The 9,522-nt window shown below is 39.1% G+C and overlaps 1 pseudogene; it reads left to right on the top strand.

The window, feature by feature from the left end:
* The first annotated feature begins 8,784 nt into the window (after positions 1–8,784).
* On the top strand, positions 8,785–9,218 carry LOC147303258 (Ig kappa-b4 chain C region pseudogene; annotated as a pseudogene).
* Positions 9,219–9,522: the final 304 nt, after the last annotated feature.

Raw genomic sequence — 9,522 nt, 5'->3', positions numbered from 1 at the left:
ACAAATACAGCTGCTCTGTGACGGCCTCAGAGGTTGTCTAAGAGAATATTGGGAGCAACAACACCATGAAGTCCAAAGAACACACCAGACAGGTCAGGGATGAAGTTATTGAGAAATCTAAAGCAGGCTTAGGCTACAAAACGCTATGTGTGGCGGAAAACTAACACTGCACATCACTCTGAACACTAGTGATGGGCAGATGAAGCCCCATGAAGCACTGAAGCTTTTCATCCAATTGGTTCACCCCAACGCGAAGCTTCATGAAGCTTCATTTGCTCTAGCAGGACACCTACTGGACGTAAAAATAATAGCTGGCATGAATTTGAAGAGTGTGGCATTTTGCACACAGCCTGTAAATGTCAAGAACAAAAGGAGTGTGTAAAACATGTATATTGTAGTGATGGCAGTATACTGTGTATATTTATAGTGGCAGTATGGGAAATGATTATTTGGAAATGCTTGAAATGGAAATGATCATTTACTGTGAGGTGAGGTGTGGTTGGGGTGTGGACAGTAGTTGTGCTTTTGTAACGTTGAGGTATGGACAGCTACACACTGAGGCTTTGAGCCTCAGTCCTGCCTGTTCACATTTTATTCTGTAAAAACTAAATTTTCACTGCTTTTACGTCCTTTTTAGTGGGGAGAACATAGCTGGGATTTAATGATTTAACAAATCTTTTGAATCCTTTGTCCTCCACAATGCTAAATGGCTGGGAGTCCTCAATCACCATGCTGACCAGGTCTTCATCTATTTGAGATTGTTCTCCTGAGGAAAGACAATAAAGACAAAGCACAAATATAAATATCACACACGTAACTTATAACAGTTGTATAATATTGTTATATCATTTAGTAACATTACTGCATGCTATATTATCATTGCATTTGATGGCTCACCTGGTCTTGCTCCACAATCGGTGTCCCCCTTATTCTCATGCAAAGCTCTGTAGTGCCTAAGCATGGATGAGGTGTTGTTATATCCCAGCTCCCTGGCACATAGCAAACACTTCACCTTGTAAAAAAGTCAAGACAGCTCAACATAAATTGTATTGCACCATCAGTATTATGAAAATACATCTTCTGTAGAAATTTACATACCTTGTTGGGAGGAATAAAATCAAAATGTTCCCACACAGGGGAGGACATCCTCCTCTTCTTAGCTGGCTCCATTCTCTCCTGACTTTCTCTCCTCACTCTCATAAACCTCCAAACTGTCTCCAAACTCTCTCTAACCGCAACTCTCCATCAAACACCCACATTTTGAATGAAGTCTGAGGGTTTATATCGCTGTCATATCTCGCGGCAAAGTTCGAACCACTTCATGAACCAGTCACGTGGTACAGCCGGGCAGCGAGGCTTCGGACGTCATCATTTTCAGCTCCTCCCATAAATGAAGCAAGCCTCGATACGCGCTTCGCGGAAACGCCCCCTCCATTACTCGACACACGCTCCGAAGCCTCGATACAGAACGTCACATCACTACTGAACACACCATCCCCACTGTCAGATATGGTGGTGGCAGCATCATGCTCTGGGGAGGCTTCTCTTCAGCAGGGACAGGGAAGCTGGTCAGAGTTGATGGGAAGATGGATGGAGCCAAATACAGGGCAATCTTGGAAGAAAACCTCTTGGAGTCTGCAAAAGACTTGAGACTGGGGCGGAGGTTCCCCTTCCAGCAGGACAACAACCCTAAACATAAAGCCAGGGCAACAATGGGATGGTTTAAAACAAAACATATCCATGTGTTAGAATGGCCCAGTCAAAGTCCAGATCTAAATCCAATCGAGAATCTGTGGCAAGATCTGAAAACTGCTGTTCACAAACGCTGTCCATCTGATCTGACTGAGCTGGAGCTGTTTTGCAAAGAAGAATGGGCAAAGATTTCAGTCTGTAGATGTGCAAAGCTGGTAGAGACAGACCCTAAAAGACTGGCAGCTGTAACTGCAGCAAAAGCTGGTTCTACAAAGTATTGACTCAGGGGGCTGAATAATTACGCACACCCCACTTTGCAGTTATTTATTTGTAAAAAATGTTTGGATTCATGTATGATTTTCGTTCCACTTCTCACGTGTGCACCACTTTGTGTTGGTCTTTCACGTGGAATTCCAATGAAATTGATTCATGTATGTGGCTGTAATGTGACAAAATGTGGAAAAGTTTTGCAAGCCACTGTATCTTCTTTCTCTTGGCATTTAGGTATATGAATGCAAAGCCAAAAACACAAAGTAAAGATTAAAACCAGCACACAGAGAATTCAAAGTGATCATCACAGTGATTCTGCTGTTAAGCCACAAACAGGCAGGAACAGAGGCTGCAGCCTGACTGCTCGTGCATTTGTTACCTGTAGAAGTTCAGGGTCTGGCTGCTGGGCTGGAGCCAGCATTCACTTAGCTTAACATCACCCTGGATTCTTGATTAGTTTAGCATTAGCATGCTGTCTGTGCAGAAGCTTGCAAGCAATCGAACGTGTGTTACCGGCATAATGTTTAGTTACTCTGTGCTTTAATAAGTACCTCTTAATATATGCTGCAGTGTTACAGTTAAATAATGGAACTATTTGTTCAAAACAATAGTGAGTAAATAGTGATCATGACTTATATATATGTATAGATTATATATATTGTGCTATTCCTTACTTTTTGTGTTGTCTGCTTTTGTTACTGTTTGTACTGGAGCACTGTAACCAACATAACTGGTGCAGGAAACAGACTGGAATTTGAAATTACGTTTACACTGATTGTAAAAATCAAATATGCATAAGGGTGAATGTTAACATCACAAAGATGTTGTATTCATATAGTAATATGAATATTCCCAGTGGAAACTTACTAAACCAGGTTTGCATAAATTTTAAATTTTATATTAATATTTCTGTCAAACTGAAATGAAAACAAGGTGATGTGTAAATATTATAAACTGTAATCATCTGTAATCATCTGTAATCATCAACTGTAAAATCAACTGTAATCCTAATATGTAATGAAATCATAACTAGAGATGGCATGATACCACTTTTTTATGTCCGATACCGATATCATAAATTTGGATATCTGCCGATACCGATATGAATCCGATAGTGTTTTTTTAATCAATAAAACTTTTTTTAATATCTTGCTGCATTTTGTACAAGTTCATACTCAAGTTTAAATAAACAACACTAAAGCTATTCTGTTATACCTGCATGTAAAAAATACACTGTGCCCAAAATATTTCATAGTTCAGCAACACTGATCAATCTAATAAACTTAAACCTGCTCCATCCTCCCTATTCTGGTATTTTAAAGAGTACTTAGCAGAAATATTAAGCAACCTAAGTAATAGAGTTGCAAACTCCCAGCAAAAAAAAAAAAATAGGGAACCACCCTCCACCTTATGATGCCTAATCGATGTAATCAACTTTAATTTGATGCAGTGTGAAAAAAATGCACAGAAATAAATTATTTTTCAAGAATAATTAAATAGATTCAACATCTTTCTTCTACAGATTTGCAGAATTCACAGATGGTACCTTCCCAAAGGAAAAAGTACTATAGCTTACTAGGGTATATTAGACTTAACAGTTATATATACAGTAATGGACTTCTATATATTTTACATCAGATTAAAACTTTGGGTGTAAGATTCAGATAATTATTTATTTAAAGCTCAACATTTTAAATGAGAATAAGAAAGAAAAGTATGTCTTTGTGCCCCTTTTTCCCTGTTCATGCCCTATCGGCCCCCTGGCTAAACTTTGCTAGATCCGCCCCTGCACAGTTACCAGCGTCAGCTACGTAGAAAAAGATCCTGGTGTAGAAAGTAATAATAAATAAATTCTAACAACAGCTTATCAAGCTTAAACGTGCTGCTGTTGTTCAGCCGCTGGTTTCCTCTTTCTGGTGCAAAGTGGGCCAAAAACAAACAAGAGAGACGGAGTCGCGACAGAAAAGCCGATCAGCTGATCAATGAGCAGTTTCATGATTGAAGTAGCAGCCGGAGAGAGAGAGAGAGAGAGAGAGAGAGAGAGGCAGTCGCTCCATATATCTGTTGTTAAGCTTAACCCTGGAATGCTTTACAGACATTCAGAGATGAACTTACACACTTGCTTTACTTCTCTCTGGGATAATTTCCTCAGAGATGAAATGCTGGTGAGGCTACAAATACACACAGCCATTCTATCACGTGATACATACTGCTGCGAGTGCTATGGTTATGAGCCGAGTTACGCCATGTAGCAAGTTTTGTGAGGTGCTTTTTTGATATTTAATGGATCGATTACATTTTTTATTTCTCACCAATATCCGATCCAGTAATTTGGGTCAGTATCAGACCGATACTGATACATAATATCGGATCGGTCCATCTCTAATCATAACATAAACTGTCTGTCAGGTTTAACTTGTTTCTCCCTTATTGCTGAAAGCATCACAATAAATATTTGCATTATTACATGAAGAGTGCAGTAAATGGACTGATAGTGAACTTTGGTATGTACTGTGGTAGTTTTCACATTGTATATTAATTGTGCTATTTTGCCAGGTGTAATATAGATAGGTATTTGTAACATAATGTCAAAGACAAAGTTATCAGACTAGTATTGAACAGCAAAAAAGAAAAAAGTCTACAAACCTGAGAAAATTGGACTTAAAGTTTCTATTTGAAGTATTTATATAAGTTATGGAGACAATTGTGACTCACTGATTTTGGTGATTTACTTGTGTTTTTTTCTCTTTCTTTAAGAAATATTTTCATAATGAGCAATATTCAGGAATTGGTTCACATGTATTTGAGCTGCTATGAAGCAGAGGTCAAAGGTCAAAATTTGATTGACTGAGTTACAAATTTCCAACTTCTTTTTTGTTTAGCAACAATAACATTTTCACTCTATCACCTCGTGTGTGTGTGTGTGTGTGTGTGTGTGTGTGTGTGTCCTCAGTGAACTGTATCAGTCTCTGCAGTATCTTCCAGCTGCAGCAGTCACTTCAGTTTCTGTTCAGTCTGACTGAGGGAGGTTTTTGTACGACTGTTTTTCACTGTGTGAACACCCACTGACTGTTAGGATAGTGAAGACTCTGACAGTAATAAACTGCTGCATCTTCAGCCTGGACTCCACTGATGGTCAGAGTGAAGTCAGAGTTTGATCCACTGCCTGTAAAACGAGCTGGAATCCCTGATATTCTCTCATGAGCACGCTTAATGAGCAGTTTGGGAACGTCTCCATCACCTTGTTGGTACCAGGCTAAATAGTGATAGTTGCTATAAACATGAACATCCTGACTGGTCGTACACTTGATGCTCACAGATCCTCCCACAGCAGAGCTCACTGCTCCAGGCTGAGTCACTGTATATTGTCCTCTGGACTCTGAGGACACAGAGACAAAAACATAAAGCAGCTTCATGGTTTTGTGGGCTTCATTTCAGAGGGACAGATGTTGATAGAGGAGAGGAGTTTGATTCTCTGGACTTTACCTGTGAAGCAGCAGCAGAGGAGAGTCCAGATGAGGACGCAGATCAAAGTCATGTTTTTGATGAGGAGGATTTCTGTGGCTTCTGTTGTGATGAAGGACAGCTGTCAGTCATCCAGTGTTCAACTCTCAGGACTATAAACTCTCCCAGAGCACTGGAGCATGGTGCTGCTGATGCAAAGTGCCTCTCTATGGAAATCATCTGACTGACAGAAACATGCAAGTTAGAATAGAAAGCCTTTTTTTGTCACTATAAAGTTGTACAAAGAGATACAGAGAAAATGAGACAAAGACACAAAGTTGCAGGGGGAGAAGTGCCAGAAACACATTATATTAGATTAATATTTCAAACATGACAAAATGCTGATCTTACAGCAGCAAAATGATTGTATCTCTACAGTTTAAACATTTCTTATGCACAGAGTGGATAGTCATATTTACTATATCAGTCTACTCTTCATTCTATCAGAAACAGTTTTCACAGCTCGTACATTTTCTTTTTACACATATATGTAAGCATTGAGCCAAATGTAATAATGCCAACATATTAAATGAACAATATTTGTCTCTTGTATATAATACATCTATATATACACTGTCACACTGTCATACTTGTCTTTGAGTGAAGAAATGAATGACCAACAAGACATTTTTCCTCCTTCATTTCTGTCACACAAAGCTGTATGAAACGTTTCTCGTGGTTAGTATCATGGTTGCTAGGCAACCTGAACAGCGCGACGCAGGCTAGACCGTCCCATTTCACAAGCCTCTCACTTCCGCACTTCTCGTACTCATAGTACGCACCGTAGTGCGCGTACTTCAAGCGTGCAGACCCTGAATTGGGACACAGCCACGGGCTTTACACAGAGACCTGACTGAACTGGAACAGAGGGAGCATGGGAACCAAACCTAGGAACTAGAAATCACAGCAAAAGACATAACCAGAATAACCTAAAGCATAAGATAATAATAATTAACACAAAGCACTGGGTCACATGACCCAGGACCATGACACTTATAGCACTAGAATTAAATAATAAGGGAAGGATTCTGGATCAGCATCATGATGAAAACTTGTGGCCGTAGTATATACAGTATTCTGGAGAAGGTATAAAATGTCACCGTATGTGTGTGTGTGTTTTATGTGTATGGATTTTTTAAATTATTACTCATCATATATTACTGTCTATTAAACCTGATTTTTTCATCCCCATGATAGAACAGAGAAAACCCAACTCAGGAGTGGTCCAAACATTTATAATTCTTTATTCAATCATCTTCCGGAAGAGAGAGACCCCACACAGCCCAAAAGCCAGTTGCAAGATTTCTGGCTTAGAAGCCAAAAATGTGTCTCGGGACGGTGTAACTCCGTCACAACAGGTAACAATAACGCCTGTACCAGTTGTTGTATAGCAGAGGTGCTCAAGTATAAAATCAATAATAAACACAATGCTTTGGTTCTATAACATTTTTCTATCATTACTTTATTTTGGATTAGGTGCATGAGCTTTTAAGTATGGATAATTAAATAATAGATTAATGAAACACCAGAGTGTGCCCTGTTCTGAGATGTACAGCAAGTGGAGAGTGACAGATGAGATGAGGAGATGGAAGAGTGACTCACAGGCAGAGCCGAGTTCATTTCCCACAGTTTTGTTGTTTAATGCTTCCGAGCGCTGTCACCAATCTTTGCATTTTATTATCATCTCATAACCTTCTTTAATCAGCTACCATCTCTGCTGTGGACTTTTTACTGTCTACAGTCTCAAAGCAACACAGACCTCCATCACTATCTGCAGCAGGAGCAGCAGCAACCCCTCAACAGCAACAGTGTTGTTGTTATTCAGCCTGGTTCTACGTGCCCCTTTTGAACTTTGAGCACCCGTCCCTTCCAGCATCTCTGCACGGCCCTGCTCAGAATCATTCATCTGTTTTAGGTTGACATTTTATATGTTTTGTAGAATAACAGGACAAACTGTGAGACTGGAAAGACTTGAGTTTCATGCTCTGTTTTGTGACGTAGTGTGTAATGCTCAGCAGTATTATCATTTTAACTGGTTCTGTGCGCGATCTGAAGACACTAAGTGTTTGTGAGAGAACATAAAACTGTTTTGATGCATTTGTGAGGTTTTACCTGATGAGTTTTAAGTTTTGTGATTGTAGCTTGAAAATTAAATTTAATGTTTAGAGTTATGAGAAAGAAGGTGGAAGCATTAAAGTGATGTATCTTAACAGTTGTTAAATGTAAATGACCAAATTGGATTTTTGGAATATAGTTTTATTGTGTTTCGTTGTTTTTTATGTAAAAATTATAATTTTAATATGTTATGAAATTATGATTTAAAGAATTCATATTGTTGAGTTTGTTTGTCTCAGAGTCAGAGAGCCGTGTCTCTCTACAGTCAGAGGTTTTTGTACGGCGCCTCAATGACTTTGTATCACTGTGGTACACGTTCGGTGGAGGAACCAGACTGCAAGTTGGAAGTAAGTCAGACTTAAACCTCATTTACTTTAGCAAATTTCTTTCTTTTGATTATCTTAACTTTTCTGTTCAATGCGCCTAAAAAAAACCTCAGGAAAATAGTTTTTAGATAAATCTTCATGAAGAAACAAAGTTAGCTTCAGAATAAATGTTAAAATCAATATTAAACACAATATAAAACATCAGAGTGGACTTGAGGATATTTTACATATACATACATCTGGTTAAGTCTTGAGAGCTTTTACTTTTAATCCAGTCTGACAGAGTCAGAGAGCCGTGTCTCTCTACAGTCAGAGGTTTTTGTACGGCGCCTCAATGAGTTTGTATCACTGTGGTACACGTTCGGTGGAGGAACCAGACTGGATGTTGGAAGTAAGTCAGACTTAGAGCTTTTTTTTTTAATGTAATTTTCTTTTCTTTAATTTCATTTAATATGAAAGGTTAGGAAACTTTTTGTGTAACTGATTACATATTTTATTCATAAATTTTGTCCTAAGAAACAACGTCAGCTTTGGAAATGATTATTCAGACACTCAGGACAATTTCCAATGAAAAAAGTTAAACTGCACAGAGTGAAGATAAAGATCTCTGGTGTTCTTATTGTATCATATCATTTAAAACAATGTAAGCAATAAAAAAACACATGAGGTAAGTAGTGGTATTGAGTTTCTTATCCAGAACAAGCTGTTTATTATGAAGAACTGATGATGTTGAAGCTTAACATCTTTTAAAATTGTTGACACATCTTTGTTTTGTTTTTTTATTTCCAGTGTAGTTTGAACATATTTCAGCTCAAACTGTGTGATGATTCTCTCTGTGCTGATATGCATGAGAGGTTTCTTAAAGGGAAGTGAAACAATGTGTGAGTGAATGACTGGTGGAGCAGAAAAAACACCTGACAGAAACTTCTTAACGGAGAAAATCAAATTGTGGTTCCTGTCCTCTGAGCTGATTGGTGTTTCCTAGGTGATGCCCGCCCCGCCCTGAAGGTGCTGGGTCCCTCCAGTGAGGAGCTGAAACAGGGGAAGGCTACAGTCATGTGTGTGGCCAACAAGGGCTTCCCCTCAGACTGGAGTCTGTCCTGGAAGGTGGATGGCAGTGGCAGCATCAGCTGGGAGGAGAGCAGGAGCCCCGTGGTGCAGGAGAACGACGGCCTCTACAGCTGGAGCAGCACCCTGAGGCTCCCTGCAGACCACTGGATGAAGGTGGGCTCTGTGACCTGTGAGGCCACCCAGGGCTCCCACACTGTGGTCTCAGAGCCACTGATGAGAGACCAGTGTCCCCAGTCCTGAACTATATGTGACTTTTATGCTGGTCTTACTTTCACACTGCTTTTTTTTTTTTTTTCCAATTTCTTCTCTCATTTTTCATTGCTTTGTTTAAAGTTTAAAGTTTGTTTAAAGTTTTAAAGAATAAAAAAATATCTACATTAAATAAGAATCGAGTCTTTGTCTTACTTTTGTGGTGATGTCAATATTAAACTCTAAATAATGATTTCCAGGGTTCTAATTGGAAGCCAGTGTGCTATCTGTAGTCAATATGAGTCAGTAGAATTAAGCCACTTTCAATACATGAAGTAAAGCAAAGTTTATGTTA

Source organism: Aulonocara sp. 'chitande type north' Nkhata Bay, linkage group LG22 (assembly GCF_057382095.1).
Source record: "Aulonocara sp. 'chitande type north' Nkhata Bay isolate Kocher_YH1m ecotype deep benthic linkage group LG22, A_spYH_male_GT1.1, whole genome shotgun sequence".
In the NCBI taxonomy this organism is placed as follows: domain Eukaryota; kingdom Metazoa; phylum Chordata; class Actinopteri; order Cichliformes; family Cichlidae; genus Aulonocara; species Aulonocara sp. 'chitande type north' Nkhata Bay.
Note: the sequence above shows the minus strand (reverse complement) of the source record. Positions and strands in the feature narration are given on the sequence as shown.